A 17,157-nucleotide genomic window follows, 5' to 3' on the forward strand; every position below is an offset into this window, starting at 1 on the left:
AAAACTTCTTTTTCTGGATGGCAAATAAGTATGTCGTCCATATAATGATAAATCAACAATCTCTTAAACTTTTGTCTAGTAGTTGTTAACGCTTTATCTACGTATATTTGACATATAGTAGGACTGTTAGCCATACCTTGAGGCAACACATTCCATTCGAATCTCTGGTCAGGCTGAGTATGATTAAGAGAGGGCAAAGTAAAGGCAAATCTCCAACAATCATTTTTGTGTAAGGGTATAGAGAAAAAGCAATCTTTTAAATCCAGAATAATAGTAGGCCAATTTTTTGGTAGTGCAGTAACAAGAGGGAGTCCACATTGGACGGGACCCATAGGGTACATTTGTTCGTTTATGGCTCTTAAATCATGTAATAACCTCCATTTTCCTGATTTTTTCTTTGTTAAGAATATTGGAGTATTCCAAGGAGAGGTAGAATGTTGTAAATGACCTGCTTGTACCTGCTCTTGTACTAACTTATGAGCTGCCTCTAGCTTTTCTTTTGTTAGGGGCCACTGTGGAATCCAGCGAGGCTTATCATCTTTCCATATTATAGGGATTGATGGTTTATCAGTGGCCCCTAGGAAAAACCCAATCCATGAGAATCATTTTTTGGTGGAAGTAAAGGCAGTGGTTGGGTAGATCCTTGACTATGTCTTCCTAATCCTTTTTTATCATCATAGTTCATATTTTGTAACATATTTCTTACAGGAGTCCCTTGGTAAGTCTGGTCAGTGGTGAGTTTCATATCCATTTGCTGCAGGACATCTCGTCCCCATAGGCTAATAGGAACATTACAGACATATGGTTGAAATATTCCTGTGTGTCCCTCTGTATCTTTCCATGATAATGAGGAAGCACTTTGATTGGGGCTCTCTGCTACTCCTAAGCCTCTCAAGCTCTGAGCTGCTGTGATCAATGGCCAGTGCTTTGGCCAGACCATTGCACTGATAATACTTTTGTCTGCTCCCGTATCTAATAAACCTGTAAATTCCATATTTCCCACTTTTAATTTTAGGAGGGGCCTCTGTTCCATATCCATAGTAAGGTTTATTAAAGTGGTTCCTGTTGATCCAAAACCTCCTTGTCTTTTATTTGTATTTTTATTGGGCCACAAAGAATGTTGACTGGGCAATATAAGCATTTGTGCAATGCGATCCCCTGGAGAGATGACCGTAATTCCTTTTGGTGAAGAGACCAAGGCTTTTATTTGTCCAGTGAAATCAGGATCGATAACCCCTGGGTGTACTATAAGTCCTTTTAGTGCTGAGGAACCTCTACCTAGTAATAGTCCTACACTATTTTGTGGGATTTTTTCATGCCAATCAGTTCAATCATCTGCACCCCCATATCTGGGGTTAGTATGAGTCTGGAGGTGGCACAGATGTCCAATCCGGCACTTCCTGAGGTGGCTCTGCGCTCCCCTTCTCTGTGGGAGGATACCACCGTCGGGGAACTTGTTGAATTACCCCGTATATTTGTTGCGGGCCCCGGGGAGGGCCCTGTCTCCCGTTTTTTTTTGAAGTTCAGGATTCAACCCTAGGAAATTATCCTCCCTATCTCTAATAGGCTGACAGGCACTATTCCAATGACTTCCTCTTCTGCATCTTGGACATAGCCCTGGGGCATAAGGTGTAACGGATTTTACTATAGTTATCTCTTATCTTTTGTTAGGGCATTATCTCCTTGCTGCTGATTTTGTGCATCTATTGAAGCGTATTGACCTTCTCCTATTAACATCTCAACATTTCTATTGGGAAACCTTGCCACTGTTTCTGCAAGCAGTTTCAACAGCTATTTCTTGCTACTGAGCTTCTCCAATTAGCCATTGTTCTCCAGATAACACTGCTCTGCATAGCTGTCTCCAAGTCTTAACTGCCTCTTTAAAGTTTTTCTAATGGTTGATGGTATCTCCATTTGCTCCTCAAATACAGGCAGGTTCTACAAATTTTGAAGCTCTTTTTATTAGGCTTAGGTTTCTCCTACCTTTTTCCCTTGTTCTTAAGTTTTCACTACCACTTGGTTATTTATTTTTTGGGGGTTCTTTATGTTAGACTTAGTTCCCTTTTTTCCCTTGTTCTTAGATTTTTTGAGCAATTATTTTCTAGGTCACCACCACTCAATCTTTCCTCACTTTATTCTCTTTAAGCGTTCTTTTCTGTTACTATTAGACCCTGTTCATGAAGATCCCCCTTGTGGCACACTAAGCGGCTTTTCTTTACTTTAGCTGTTTTTTTTTTGTTTTTTGTTTTTTTTTTTTTTTCAATGGCGTCCCATTGTTTTTCAATGGTTCCCTGAGGGGTTGCCGCACTCAGACCCTATTGTTACTAATTTGAATAGCTTTAGTTTTGGCAATTACAATAACAGTGGCCTAGCTGCCAGGAGCAACGAGATTACTGAAGGGAAAACTATCAAGTGCGCATTAAAATTTTTATAGCGGCTTTTCACGTAGGACCGCTTCAAACGTGTTTCTACTTTCACTTTAATTAGACCGCGTTCCACGCGCCAGGACCGCTAATGGCGTGTCCCGATACCGGACCACCTTCCGTGTGTCCTTATTTTTATTTTAATTGGACCGCATTCCGCGTGCCCCCAGGACTGCTGATAGCGTGTCCTGATACCCTTTAACTGGACCGCATTCCGCGTATCCGGATAGTCGCTATACCGCGAACGTCGAGGCGCCTCTCCTTTACCTGTTTACCTTTTTTGACTTCTTTATAACCGGTTTAGCTTGTTAAAAGATTTTAAGATATCTTACCTTGTCCCTTTTATCCTCCCGGGTTTCGGCACCAGCTGTCGTGTCCCCTCTGCCCGCAGAGAGAGACATGGCAAACGTCTGAAGCTTTGGAAGTTTATTGTGCACAGTTTCTTCCTACGCTTCTCTTACCCCTAGCTTCTGCGCACTCTCAGCTTCCCTTTTCCCAGCTCCTTCCACTCCCGCGTACTCCCTCCTTCCAGCTCCGCTCCAACTGCTGCTGCTGCGGCCGCCGTCGCCGCCGTCGGTTCTTCCGCTTCTTCCGTCCCTTCCTTAGCTTCTGCCCTTTACTCTCCCACCCACCAGGCTTATATACACTTCAGTCAATCAGGGGAGAGTACACGAGATAAACGCGGACAGCTGCAGGCGCGGGATGGGTACACGAGGGGGCATGCTCTTAGTCACATCGTTAACTAGCCAATCATTGGAATTTGCTGGTTGTTTACTGTATAGCTGGCCGCTTTTGGCTCAGCGTCAGGCGCCATCTTGACCATGTCTAAGGCCGGGGGCTCTAGAAACCCCGACAAGTGACCCCCCAAAATGTTCTCTGGGCATGATCAGAAGCAAGTCCCCTCACTGAAATCTATGCTAGATCTTCCAGGATAGATGTCTCCCAAGAAAAGGCCAATTTTGCTAGGCTTGTGCTTCAAGATGTCATATTCCTCTCCCAAATGGCGACTTCACCTTTCTGGTGCTCTTAAATGTCACCTGCAACTCATTAGGATCAATGCCCTCCTGTGCTTTGAGATCTCAGGTGCCCAATCACTTTTCTGCCACCTTTTCTGCCTCCTACCAGCATCCGAGGACACCTGCAGGCTCTCAGGTAGCCACTGAGCAAGATGAAGGGAAAGTTCCCATATATGCGCCTTGTGGCCACACTGGCTCTAAGACTAAAGGGAGTAAATACAGTTCCCATGTGGGTTTTTGGTGAAAATATGTTGTAATTGGATTTGAACCCAAATATTCTGACTCCAGAGCCTGTACTCTTGATCTCTTTTGGATAGTGTCTTCAAATAGTAAGTCTTCTTATCTAGGAAACAAATGTCTCTCCCCTCATTAAAATCTTATTTTGGCTAGGCGCAGTGGTGCACACCTGTAATCCCAGTGACTCAGGAGGCTAAGGCAGGAAGATGGAGAGTTCAAAGCCAACCTTAGCAACTTAGCAAGGCCTTAAGGAACTTAGCAAGACCCTGTCTCAGAAAAAAAAAAAAAAAGGACTGGGGATATGACTCAGTGGTTAAACACTCCTGGATTCAACCCCTGGCACCCTCCCCCAAAATCTTATTTCATATTCTTCAAATAATTTTCTAGGTTTCTTCATAGATGACTTCTTCCTTTCTTTTTAATTTGGAGATCTTACTGAAACTTACTAAACTGTACTAATTTATATTTATTTATTTCATAAGGTATCACCAAGGATATGAAATAACTTTTTCATTTCGATTTCTAGCTGGCCATTAGTATAATGAAAACTATTCTTTATGCTTACTTTGTGTTGTATTCTAGGCAATTGTTTTACAGTCTGTCTTTTATTAGTTTTAATAATCTTTTATTGAGTCCTTTGAACTCTCTAGGACATGAGATCTCACACAAGGGACTTTATTTTATGCGGATGATTCACGTCCGCTGGGGGGGAAAAGAAGGGAAGAAAAGAAGAGAAGATGGCGTATGGCTTCTCCCAGATATTGGAATTTCGTGGGCTGGGAAATTTCACAGGCAGCAAGATGGCAGCAGCATAAGCCGGAAATTCCTGTAACGTAAGAGGCAGGCAGAACGCAGACTGACAGGTGATGGGGAGGCTGGAAATTCCTGTAACAGGAGAGAAGGGTGGCTTTATACCTTACAAGCAGAGTTCCTGATATTGCCCCTCTTTAGGACTCTGTGTCTCCATAAAGCTTGTGGTGAGTTTGACTTGCAGTTTCTTTTGGTAGCAAACCAGAGTGATGCAAAGGTGAAGAAGGAGAGTCCCTTTGCTTCTATCAGCAAGCCTAATGTGAGATCCCAGAAGTCTGTGTTCTAGTGGCAGTTCCACAACTTTCTTCCCCAACCCCACAGCCTCATCATTTCTTATCTACCTTGGACTCACTGGGACTTCTAGCTCCATGCTATTTATTTCCCATTTACATCAGTTATTACCAGGAGTACAGGTCTCCATTGCATCTCTCACTCTTCCATGTTAAACTGGGACTGTCCCCACCTGTCTGACAATGCCTCTGGAATGGTGACCTCAGAATTGTGTCCTGGAGTGTGAGAGCTTCTAAATGGAAGTGGTTAGGGGTGTGGGCTCTGGGGTAGTTGGTTAGCACAGGAAAGACATGTGTAATATAAAGCCGATACTCCGCCTCCCCACCACCTGTCAATCTGCGCTCTGCCCGCCTCTTACGTTACAGGAATTTCCGCCTTACGCTGCCACCATTTTCCTGCTTCCCACATTAAGCCCTAACATGCTAAATAGCTATTGGTTCATCAGTCAGCTTGCAAGTATTCTCCTCCACTACTGGTTCCTTCCAGCCTGGGAGATTCCAATATCTGGGAGAAGCGCACACGCCATCTTTCTCTTTTCTCCTTTCTTTTCACCCTGAGTGGACGTGTTAGTCGTCCACATAATAAAGTCTCTTGCGTGAGACCTCGTGTCTGCGGTGCATTTTTCTGGGAGCTATTGGCGAGCCGCAACTGAGACGAGTGAGCGGGCGGCAGTTCAGCAGGAGCGCGCAGCAGCTCCCAAGCTGCCTTACAATATGCATACAGAGAATTAGCTAGCCCTGGGAGAGGCAGCACCTTCAGGGTCAGCAAGTCCCCAACATGTCAAAGTATTGAAGCCAGAATTAAGGACAGGTAGTTAGTGTAGAAATAGGGGATCGGGTCAAATGGAGGAAATGAAACCATGAAGCCATCTGCCTCTGGAAGGTGGAGACTGCCCCTGGAAGAATGGAATGCCAAGGATCTCCGGAACCCATTGATTACCAAATTTACCTGCCTTTATCAAGGACTGCAAGCATGGAGCTGCTAATTAATGCCCCTGGGCCCTTATCTGCCTGAATCACCTTGGCTCTCCCCCTGTCCATGGCTTTTCACTGTATGCAAAACCAGGAGAGATAAGTGGGGAGAGAACTAGAGAACAAAAGAGACCTTAACCTATAAAAGATGTAGGGTGCACTCACTTCTGGGGACTTTAAAACATCAGCCATGGCCCCCTTCTTCCTCCCGGGAGAAGTCTGAATTATTATCTTTAAATAAAACCTCTTAATATTCTTGCCTTGGCGTGCTTCTCTAGTGTTCAAACTTCAACATTAGAAGGAGCAGAACTCGTCACCGCTAAAGTTGGTATCAGTATCAAAATTACAGAATAAAACAATTAGTATGCTGAGTCAGGGTCAAAAACTTAATGACCAGCCTTAAGTGATCTCCTGTATGTCAGGGGCTCCATGCTCCTGTTCCATGTTGACCATATTGGGGAGGTGTTGTGTGTGCAGTGGAGCATATGATCAAACAACTCACAATATGCAGCCTACACATTTCAGCATTGTCACACATTTCATTTGCATCACAAAAGTTCTGTCAGTTAAGTGGTGAGGAGGGGATGAAAACGGTATGTGCATTTTAGAGATAAAGAAACCAAAAATCAAAGAGGAAGAGATTAAATAAATTATTCAAAGTTGCACAACTAGGAAGAGGAAGAGACAGAAACCAGTACTTTAAAATTAGTTTAGCACATAGCCTTTAACTAATGAGGTAAAGAGAACACTGAAAGATAAGGGAGAATAATGGGAGAGCCAGAGGTTAAAGAATATATCTAAGTGTATATTGTAAACCCTCTATATTTCATGGAAAAAAGATAGCCAGAGAAGGGAAGAAGGATTTCGATCCAAGAGAACTGGACAAATTGGTCAAAGAAACCTGAATCCCAAGGATCAGGTCATTGAGTCAGGATTGAGTCAAAGCACATATGATCCTGAGGTTGCATCTGGAAATACCCTTGCACTCTGGCAAGTGTGCAGTACGCCTGGGCCTCTGTGCATGGTGGAGAGTCACAGGCAGGAAGAGAGGGGAGGGGAAGTCAGGTGGAGTGTCCTTACAAGATTTGGTGTGAAACTTTTCCTGTTTATAACTTCAGGCAGGAAAACAGGGGACCATGAAAAGGAAAACAGGGAATGATGAAGACAGAACATGAGCCCCAGCATGAACCGGACTGAATGCTTCATTGGCTTGATACCGCTGTTTACCGGTGACGAGTCCTGCTTCCTCAGGTGTTGAAGTATAACGCCGGAGAAGCACGCCGAGGCAAATGTAGAGTGGAAAATGCAGCTTTATTAAAGAAAAGGAAAAGCAGACTTCTCCCGGGTGGAAGAAGGGGACCCAAAGGCGGAATCCGTGGGATGAGCAAATCTCGTTCTTTTTATGGGTTTCATTCTCCCATTCTTTCCCCTTATCTCTTCCCTTCCTGCCTGCGGGATTAGGCCTGGTTTTGAAATGTAAAAAGTGAAAAGGGATGGGGCAGAGGGAGGGTCAAGGTGTCTCAGACAGGCAAGGGCCCAGGGGGCATTGATTAGCACCTTCTTGCCTGCAGTCTCTGGCAAGGGCAGGTAAATCTGGTTATCAATGGGTTCTGCATGTCCTTGATATTCCATTCTCCCATGGCAGTCTCCAACTTCCAGAGGCGGATGGCTTGATGGCCTCTATTTTCTCGATCTGACCCGATTTCCTATTTCTACACTAACTGCCTGTCCCCAATTCTGGCTTCATTCCCCCCTCTAATCTTAGGAACTCCATGCTGCTGGGGAAGGGGGTCGATGACCGCTCTGACTTCTTCGAGCTGAAAGTGGACGGCGAGGGGCAAGCAGCTTGGAGTTCCTTTTTAGAAATCGGGTCGATCAAGGGGTCCACGGTAAAAGTCTGGTTGAAGAGTAATAGGCTGGAGGGTCATTTGAGAGATGGGCGGTCTATAAGAGAAACAAGAAGTTATGAGTACCGGGATCTTGAAATATGCTTCCCTTAAAATCTTCCACTGGGAGTTAGCAGGTAAGTAGAGTTTGTTATCTTCCATTTGAATCCACCCAGAGGGCAAGAGGTTACCTCCTCTAGATAAAGCCTGCTGTGTTTCCTCCTGGGTGTATTGGGGCCTTATCTCTGGGGGAGGGCCTGTCCATATCAAAGGGGCTAAAGTCGCTATTTGTTGCAAAGTTCCCTTAGCAGCCTCTTTGGCTTGCTGATCTGCTCATCTATTGCCTTTTGCTATTTCATCTATTCCTTTTTGATGTCCAGGGCAGTGGATTACTGCTACCTCTTTGGGTAAATGGACAGCTTCTAATAGTTTTAAGATCTGTTTATAGTTTTTTATAGCTGTTCCTTCAGTTGTTTGAAATCCTCTTTCTTTCCAAATTGCTGCATGTGCATGCAGGATTAGGTAGGCATATTTAGAGTCAGTATAAATATTAATTCTCTGTTGTTTTCCTAGTTCCAGGGCTCTTGTTAGGGCTATTAATTCTGCAAGTTGTGCGCTTGTGCCTGGGGGCAAAGATTGCGCTTCTAAAGTGTCATGTAAAGTCACCACAGCATATCCAGCTTTGCGTTCTCCTTGTTCCACAAAGGAACTTCCATCAGTGAACATGGTGAGGTCTGGATTAGACAGGGGAAGGTTTTGAAGGTCTTCTCGGGCTGAGTAATTCATAGCTAGGACCTGTTGGCAGTCATGTTCAGGACTTTCCTCTAATGTTTCTGGTAGGAAAGTAGCTGGATTTAAAGTCGAACAAGTCCTTATTTGAGTTATGGGTCCTTCCAGAAGTAAAGCCTGATATTTTAGAAGGCGACTATCTGAAAGCCATAGTCCTCCTTTTGAGTTTAAAATTCCTGAGAGATCATGGGAAGTGTAGACAATAAGGTCTCTTCCCAGGGTGATTTTGATTGCCTCAGGGACTAGTAGAGCTACAGCTGCAATTACTCATAAACAGTGGGGCCATCCCCGAGATACCATATCAAGTTCCTTGCTGAGATAGGCTACTGGTTGTTGAATAGGCCCATTCTTTTGGGTTACCACTCCTAGGGCTATTCCTCCTCTTTCAGTGACAAACAGGTTAAATTTCTCTTCAGTAGGTAAACTAAGAGCAGGGGCTTGGAGTAAGGCCCTTTTTAATGTCTCAAAGGCTTTAATATGTTCTGGTTCCCACATTAGGTTGGTTGTTCCTTGTTGCAAAGTTTCTTTTATAAGACTGTAAAGAGGCTTAGCTAATTCTCCATACCCAGGAATCCAAAGTCTGCAGTATCCAGTTATTCCTAGGAAGCCTCTGAGTTGCCTTAGGGTCTGAGGCAGAGGATATTGTCCTATGGGAGCTATTCTTTCCTGTCCTAATTTGCGGACTCCTTGGGATAGTTGTAATCCTAAATATTGGACCTGTTGCTGACATAATTGAGCTTTCTTTTTTGAGACTTTATAACCCTGATTGGCTAAGAAGTTTAAGAGTTCTGTAGTAGCTTTTTGACATTCCTCCTGGGTGGAGGCGCATAACAGGATGTCATCCACATATTGGAGAACAATTGCAGTTGTCTTATCTTTGAATTCTGCTAAGTCCTTAGCTAGAGTTTGTCCAAATAGGTGGGGGCTATCTCTAAATCCTTGGGGGAGTACTGACCAGGTTAGTTGAGATCCACTATCTGGTTCCTCAAAGGCAAACAGATACTGAGACTGAGAATCCAGAGGTATGCAAAAGAAGGCATCTTTTAAATCTAACACAGTAAACCAAGCGGCAGTTGCTGGAATCTCAGATAGCAGAGTATATGGATTAGGAACTACTGGGTGGAGGGGAACAACTGCTTCATTAATTATTCTGAGGTCTTGGACTAAACGCCATTCCCCATTTGATTTTTGAACTCCCAAAATTGGTGTATTGCATGGGCTGTTACAAGGTACTAAAAGTTTCTGCTGTTTGAGGTTCTGGATGATTTTTAATAAGCCCTTTTTTGCTTCTGGGCGTAGCGGGTATTGTCTCTGATGTGGAAAGACAGAGGGATCCTTTAAGACTATTTTAACTGGGATTGCTCTTTTTGCCCGTCCAATCTTGCCTTCAGTGGCCCATACCTCAGGGTTTATATCACATTCTAGTAGAGGTAAACATAATGATCCTTGTGGTCCCAAATTCATTGTAATGGAAGTCTGAAGTTTTGAAAGTAAATCCCTTCCCAATAGAGGGGTAGGGCATTCTGGCACTATCAGGAATGCATGAGAAAACATCATCCCATCCCACTCACAACTCAGTGGGGGAGTAAACTTTCTGGTAATAGGCCGTCCAGACACCCCTTGCACCGTTATAGTATTAGAGGAGAGAGGTCCAGGATAAGAGGTGAGCACTGAAAAACTAGCGCCAGTATCTAAGAGGAAGTTGACCTCTTGGCTCCCTACGGAGAAGCATACCCGGGGCTCATGCATAGTGATAGGAGTTACGGGAGCCATTAGAATTGGCCCCGGGCCCCGTCAGGCCTGTGTGGAAGAGTCTGGCCTCGAGGACCTACGCCCCTGAGGACAGTCACTTTTCCAATGGTTGCCTTGACACTTGGGGCAGGGCTTTGGTGGTGGCCGTTTGGCTTGGGGACATTCCTGTCTGAAATGTCCCTCCTTTCCACAACGGAAACAAATCCCTTTTGTGGCCTGAGGTACATTCCGTTTTCTTTCTTCATCACCCGGGAAGCTAACTCCTCTTAGGGCTAAGACCAGCGCTTCAGTTTTTCTTCTGTCTCTACACTCTTTTTCCTTCTTTTCCTCTACATCTCGATTATAAAAAACGGAAGTTGCAAGTTGGAGGATATCATCTAAGGATTGATCAGGGCCATATGCCAATTTTTGTAATTTCCTCCGAATGTCTGGGGCCGACTGAATGATAAATTTGTCCTTTAAAAGTAAATGGCCCTCTGTGGATTCAGGATCCACGGTGGTGTGTTTTCTTATTGCCTCCCTGAGTTTCTCCATGAAAATAGCCGGGCTTTCTTCGGGACCTTGTGTAATTTCAGAAACCTTAGAATAGTTAATAGGCTTCTGTTTGATTCTCCTAAGGGCCTCAAGGACTAACATCTGGAAGTGTCTGATCTTCCAAGCATCCTGTTCATCGTTTGGGTCCCAGTCGGGGTCATTTCTTGGAACTGCCTGTGCTCCCGATGGATAGTTGGGTTTAGATCTAGTTTGGGCTCCTGGGGCATGAGCAAGGTGTAGGTCATCCCCAAATTGTTCAGCTGCTTTCAGGGTGGCTTCCTTCTCATTGGAGGTTAAAGTCTGGTTAAGTAACAGGATAATATCTTTCCAGGTGAGGTCAAACACCTGGCATAGGTTTTGAAACACCTCAATATATTTATCTGGATCTTCTGAAAATTTCCCTAGGTCTGTTTTTATCTGTCTTAGGTCTTGGAGGGAGAAGGGGTTGTATACTTTAATTGGTCCAAATTCTCCTCCCGGCATCTCCTGGAGAGGTAGTACATTTGATCTGTCCATTGGGGCAGATGGAGAAGGACCAGGGTATGGAGGACAGGAGGCCTGCTGATGGACTTTAGCAGAAAATTCCTTTCCCTCAGTAGGTGACTCTTTAAGGCTTTCTTCCTTTAGAGTAGTGGTTCTGGCTGAATCTATTTTACATTGTTGGCATAATTTGGGGTTTTCCCTTAGAATAAAGAAGATCTGAACATAAGGTACCTCACACCATTTTCCTTCCCTTTTGCAAAATCTATCAAGCTGTAAAATGGTATTAAAATTTGTACTTCCCTCTGGCGGCCAAGATTCTCCATCAGAGAGTTTGTATTGAGGCCAGGCCTGGTGGCAGAAGAAAATGAGGTGCTTTTTCTTGAGTGTCTGTGGGTCAAATTTGTCCCAGTTTTTCAGTATGCAGGCTAGTGGTGAACCTGGCAATACTGTTGAGAGTGAAGCTCCCATCTAAGTGGAAGAAAAGAAAAATAGACCTCAGGCGCCCGCGCCGGAGACTATGTGCAGGGACATCTCCCTAAGTTTGAGCTTCAATCCGGTCCAGAAAACCCGTCTCTCACTACCTGGCTTTGCCAAAGTATTTCTGGCCTCCTTTGGCAAAGTGCTGGGGCTCTAGTTTGCCCTGTGCTAGAGACCCTTGGAGGATTCAGACTTAAGGGCATTACTGCTTTCCTCCCTGCCACTATAAATTCCTACAACAAAAGAAGAATTGTACATCTTCTTGCCTATTTTGTAGACTAAAGGGATCTCCAAAGGGTGAGGGGGACACCTATTGATTGTTAGACATATAATACCCTGTTCTCTGAGGGATTCAAGGGAGGGGTTGAATTAAAGTATACATCCTCCTTGCAGCTTAGAACACACTGAGCACCTTTAAGCACAGGAAAACTTTAAACAAACTAACAAAGGCTAAATATGCAAACAAAGATAACCTGAGTACTTTCCTATTGATTTTCCTATGATCCTACTATCTGAATGTTTAATGTCTGATCGGCGAGCGAAGGGAAAACATCCAGGAGGGAATGGATGTGTGCGGTGTGCTGCGCGGCCCATACGGAGGCAAATGTAATTGGCGCTTTCCCTCGGTGCTGTTTGTCTACTGATCACCTTGGATACCCCTTAGGGCTGTCGGGAGGGAGAGTCCAGAGAAGGAACCTTTGGGATCCACCCGAGAGTAGCCCGGGCCGAGAACCCCGCAGTTGCTCCAACCTTTCCTCCGCCTCCACGCATCCTGGGCAGATCAGGACTAGGGACACTGTGTACTCACGGCAATTGCGCTCCGGGCCTGGACAGAAAAGTAGGAAATGGCTTCAGCAGAGCCCCAACGTGCCTGCAGAGCAGGGGATTGGAAACTTGCCTGAGCCGAGAAACCTCTCACCCGAGTCTTAAGAATGGCGGCTGCACTAGTTGCATTTAAGTAGCCGACGGGTGCCCATTTTGCCCTCCAGAAAGAAAGAGACAGAAAGATGCACCTCGGACAGATTGGGGTGCGTGAAGAGAAAAGCTCACTTACCTCGGCGTAGATCTCGGTGGGACCTCCAAATCTGATACCGCTGTTTACCGGTGACGAGTCCTGCTTCCTCAGGTGTTGAAGTATAACGCCGGAGAAGCACGCTGAGGCAAATGTAGAGTGGAAAATGCAGCTTTATTAAAGAAAAGGAAAAGCAGACTTCTCCCGGGTGGAAGAAGGGGACCCAAAGGCGGAATCCGTGGGATGAGCAAATCTCGTTCTTTTTATGGGTTTCATTCTCCCATTCTTTCCCCTTATCTCTTCCCTTCCTGCCTGCGGGATTAGGCCTGGTTTTGAAATGTAAAAAGCGAAAAGGGATGGGGCAGAGGGAGGGTCAAGGTGTCTCAGACAGGCAAGGGCCCAGGGGGCATTGATTAGCACCTTCTTGCCTGCAGTCTCTGGCAAGGGCAGGTAAATCTGGTTATCAATGGGTTCTGCATGTCCTTGATATTCCATTCTCCCATGGCAGTCTCCAACTTCCAGAGGCGGATGGCTTGATGGCCTCTATTTTCTCGATCTGACCCGATTTCCTATTTCTACACTAACTGCCTGTCCCCAATTCTGGCTTCAGGCTCTGGCCTGGTTGGTTCCCAGAACATGGCAGGTTATGGGTATCTGTGACTGGGGTGGGGCCAGGAGTAGCATTGATGACCAGTGTCTCTGAGAAGACAATCCTGGGGATCTAAAATTGTTCTGAGACTTAGCAGGCTATATGTGGAGGGAAAGGTGTAACAAGAAGTTGGGATTTTGTCCCAGAAGGGAAGATCTGGGAAGAGGCTCTGGCAGAGTCTCCAAGAAGCTCCTGTCTCTGAGATGGATCTTACCTCTGTCCTGGGCCTGGCACAGCCCCACCTCCATGACCTCCTGACACCAGGCCTGCAGCTCAAGATCACCCCTCACAACATCATCCCTCTGGTAGAAGAGGTGGACGATCCCCTCCATGTACCTGACCAGAGAAGGGAGCTGAGCTTTCTGATGGCAGAAAACTCCAGCCTCTGACCTCTACTTCTCTAATCTGGCCTCTTCCCAGTTGACTATACCTGGGTCAGGTCCTAGGAGACTTGCCTTTTGGGACATTCCCCAGGTTTATGACACAACTGTGTAAAGGAATTCATAAGTCAATAGTTCCAGGAATTCCCTACACTGAACATGGTTGCTAGTCACTCTTCTTAACATAATCCTGATGCCACCAGAACCCGTGGTTCACCCACTCACAGCTCTCCTCACCTCTATTACCTGCCTCTCTCCTACCCTTTTTGCTGGCAGACTTCACCCACTTTCTCCTCACTCTTCTTCATCTCTCCCTTGGATTCAGTCCTTTGGTTTTGCTCCATGATGACCTCAGGCCAGAACCACACCCTCCTTCTCCCTCCCCCACATTTCTTAGCTATATCTCACCCACCGGGCAATGATCTCCCAGAGCCGTAAGGCATCATGAGCATAGAGAGCACTTGGGATTCCCAGCAGGCCCCAGTTACCCAGGTCATCAGGAGGACAGAGGGAGCAATAGGTCAGCTGAGTCATTGCCCACCAGGGAAAATCTATATGACCACCTCCACCTGTGCTCACTGCCTAGGTTGAGAGAGTCAAAAGGGATTGGGGAACAGAATAATAGACTATTATTCTTAATGGAGAAAAACTGAAACCATTCCCTTTAAAAAGAGGAACAAGACAGGGATGTCCTCTTTCACCACTTCTATTCAACATTGTCCTCGAAACTCTAGCCAATTAGGCAGACCAAAGAAATTAAAGGGATACGAATAGGAAAAGAGGAATGTAAGCTGTCACTATTTGCGGATGACATGATTATATATTTAGAGGATCCAAAAACCTCCTCCAGAAAACTTCTAGACCTCATCAATGAATTCAGCAAAATAGCAGGCTATAAAATCAACACGCATAAATCTAAAGCATTTTTATATGCAAATGACGAAACAACTGAAAGGGAAATGAGGAAAACAACCCCATTTGCAATAGCCTCAAAAAAAAAAAAAAAAAAAAAAAAACTTGGGAATCAACCTAACCAGAGAGGTAAAAGATCTCTACAATGAAAACTACAAAACATTGAAGAAAGAAATTGAGGAAGACCTTAGAAGATGGAAAGCTCTCCCATGTTCTTGGATAGGCAGAATTAATATTGTCAAAATGGCCATACTACCAAAAGTGCTATACAGATTCAATGCAATTCCAATTAAAATCCCAATGACGTACCTTACAGAAATAGAACAAGCAATCATTAAATTCATCTGGAAGACTAAGAAACCCAGAATAGCTAAAGCAATCCTTAGCAGGAAGAATGATGTAGGAGGTATCACAATACCAGAACTTCAACTACACTACAAAGCAATAGTAACAAAAACAGCATGGTATTGGCACCAAAATACACAGGTAGATCACTGGTACAGAATAGAGGACACGTACACAAACCCAAATAAATACAATTTTCTAATACTAGACAAAGGTGCCAAAAATATGCAATGGAGAAAAGATAGCCTCTTCAACAAATGGTGCTGGGAAAACTGGAAATCCATATGCAACAGAATGAAACTAAACCCCTATCTCTCACCCTGCACAAAAATCAACTCACGATGGATCAAGGACCTTGAAATCAGAGCAGAGACCCTGCATCTTATAGAAGAAAAAGTAGGTCCAAATCTTCAACTGTTGGCTTAGGATCAGACTTCCTTAACAGGACTCCCACAGCACAAGAAATAAAAGCAAGAATCAATAACTGGGATAGATTCAAACTAAAAAGCTTTCTCTCAGCAAAGGAAACTATCAGCAATGTGAAGAGAGAGCCTACAGAGTGGGAGAATATCTTTGCCATTCATACTTCAGATAGAGCACTAATCTCCAGAATCTATAAAGAACTCAAAAAACTCTACACGAAAAATGCAAATAACCCAATCAACAAATGGGCTAAGGATATGAACACACACTTCACAGAAGAAGATCTATAAGCAATCAACAAACATATGAAAAAATGTTCACCATCTTTAGTAATAAGAGAAATGCAAATCAAAACTACACTAAGATTCCATCTCACCCCAATTAGAATGGCAATTATCAAGAATACAAGCAACAATAGGTGTTGGCGAGGATGTGGGGAAAAAGGTACACTCATACATTGCTGGTGGGGCTGCAAATTAGTGCAGTCACTCTGGAAAGCAGTGTGGAAATTCCTTAGAAAACTTGGAATGGACCTACCATTTGACCCAGCAGTCCCACTCCTCGGCCTCTACCCAAAGGACTTAAAATCAGCATACTACAGAGATACAGCCACATCAATGTTCATAGCTGCTCAATTCACAATAGTCATACTGTGGAACCAACCTAGATGCCCTTCAATTGATGAATGAATAAAGAAACTGTGATATATATATATATATATATATATATATATATATATATATATATACACATACATACAATGGAATATTACTGAGCTATAAAGAATAATAAAATTATGGCATTTGCAGGCAAATGGATGAAATTGGAGAATATCATGTTAAATGAGATAAGCCAATCTCAAAAATCCTAAAGACGAATGATCTCACTGTTAAGCGGATGATCACACATAATGGGGGGTGGGAGGGGGACAAGAATGGAGGAAGGAGGGACTGTATAGAGGGAAAAGAGAGGTGAGAGGGGTGGGGGGGAAGGAAAAAATAATGGAATGAATCAAACATCATTACCCTATGTAAATGTATGATTATGCAAATGGTATGCTGTTACTCCATGTACAAACAGAAACAACATGTATCCCATTTGTTTACAATAAAAATAAATTAAAAAAAAAGAATAATCGACTATTACATAAGGGATTACATAAGGGTTGTTCAGATTTACAGTCATCTATATTTCCCTTACAAGGCTCATGGGCTTAAGGATCAGGACATTTGCACAGGTTGGTCTGGGGTCTTGAGAATGGCAAGAAGTCATAGAGGGATGGATGATCAGGTGGCCCCATGTTCAGTTTTCTCTTTACCTTTGCAAATATTCCTTCATCTGAGTCAAACTGGATCTGGCCCCAGGTGTTCATTTCCATAGTGTCATGGACATGAGGTGTCAGGAGCTGGGGTGGAGGAGATTGGAGGGATGGTTAATGGACACCATACTTGGGTCCTTTCTTGTAAGGTCTGGCACCCAGCATGGTGTCCTGTTCTCCTCCTGATGCTTTTGTCCCTGCGGCTACCTTGACAGTCTGGTCTCCTGCTTCTCTGATCACTCATTCCCATATCCTCCAACTTCCATGACAGTTGACCTTTGGAGCCACACTGAATAGGGTTTGGGTACACATTTCACTACTACCTTGAAACTTGAGCAACATAATGCATCCTCTGTCAATCTCTTCTTCGGTTACCAGGGTCATGACATGGTGTCGTATCTCAGGTGCTGCAGTGCTGCTTCCACATGTGAGTGAGCTGCAGATTTGGA

The 17,157-nt window shown here is 44.4% G+C and overlaps 1 pseudogene; it reads right to left on the minus strand.

Moving 5' to 3' along the window:
* The window catches only part of LOC124979337 (polyunsaturated fatty acid lipoxygenase ALOX12-like), a 79,182-nt pseudogene that overhangs the window by 53,238 nt on the left and 8,787 nt on the right, over nt 1-17,157 (minus strand).

Source organism: Sciurus carolinensis, chromosome 3 (genome assembly GCF_902686445.1).
Source record: "Sciurus carolinensis chromosome 3, mSciCar1.2, whole genome shotgun sequence".
Taxonomy (NCBI): domain Eukaryota; kingdom Metazoa; phylum Chordata; class Mammalia; order Rodentia; family Sciuridae; genus Sciurus; species Sciurus carolinensis.